The following is a 970-nucleotide window of genomic DNA, read 5'->3' as shown; positions in this document are numbered from 1 at the left end:
CGAATGTCTAGCTATCAATCATCGTTGTATGCAAATCTAAGAGGTATAGGGCATCTGCGTATGGCGGATTGGACGCATTTCCCGTCGCATCCTAGATGTAAGTGAAAATCGGGGGCCTGTGGCTTTGAGCGGGTACCGAATTTTGGTGAAAGTAATTTGTGATAAGGATTAGAGATAAAGCTTGGTGGAAATGTTTAAAATTCAAGAGTCACTATTCGTCACTCACGATCTAAATTGATGGACTGAAAATTTCTTACGTTAGTCCTCTGCTTTTGGTTGTTAAAAAGTGTAGAGTTGATAGCTGTATTTGATTGTCTAGCTATCAGTCATCAAATCACACAGGTAGGCAATCCGACTGCGTCGGATCGCAGACGATGGGCGAATCCTATAATATCAGGTAGACAATCAACCTGCGGTGGATTGCGGACCCCGTTACGTGCATACGTATAACTGCAGGGTTTTTTTTTATTGATTTTTTTTGACTGCACAAACTTATTCTCATCTTGGGTTATAGTAGGGAATTTGTCCACACATACCAAACCTTATGGACTGTTATCCGTTAAACTGTCAGGTGAGCCAGAGCTGTATTTCTAAACAATTTTATACTGTTAAAAACAAAATTACAAAAAAAAAAAAATCATCGACATTTTCTAAAAATTATGACTTGCAGGTCACCCTCTAATCATGTCTCTGGATCCGCCCCTGTGAACTGGCACAGTTGTACTACTTAGTAACTCCTAACCTACTGTCTCTTTCATAAGACTGCATAATATGGGTACTCAGAAAGTCAAAAACGATATGTAAAAACATATAAATCCTGACTCTATACACTCGATACACAAATAAATACTTTTATATTAATGCATTATTTTTATTTTACATTTGTAAATAATAATTTTATAATTTTGTTTGTAAATATAAGTAATAATACTTACTAAGTAATATTTACTTGAAATAGGTAATTTGTAAT

The 970-nt window shown here is 35.6% G+C and overlaps 1 protein-coding gene across 1 annotated transcript in view; it reads left to right on the top strand.

The window, feature by feature from the left end:
- Positions 1 to 970, top strand: part of LOC100570718 (zinc finger BED domain-containing protein 4-like) — a 4,124-nt gene that overhangs the window by 2,406 nt on the left and 748 nt on the right. The gene's annotated exons all lie outside the window — the stretch shown is intronic.

This window comes from Acyrthosiphon pisum, chromosome A3 (genome assembly GCF_005508785.2).
Source record: "Acyrthosiphon pisum isolate AL4f chromosome A3, pea_aphid_22Mar2018_4r6ur, whole genome shotgun sequence".
NCBI classification, from domain to species: domain Eukaryota; kingdom Metazoa; phylum Arthropoda; class Insecta; order Hemiptera; family Aphididae; genus Acyrthosiphon; species Acyrthosiphon pisum.
Note: the sequence above shows the minus strand (reverse complement) of the source record. Positions and strands in the feature narration are given on the sequence as shown.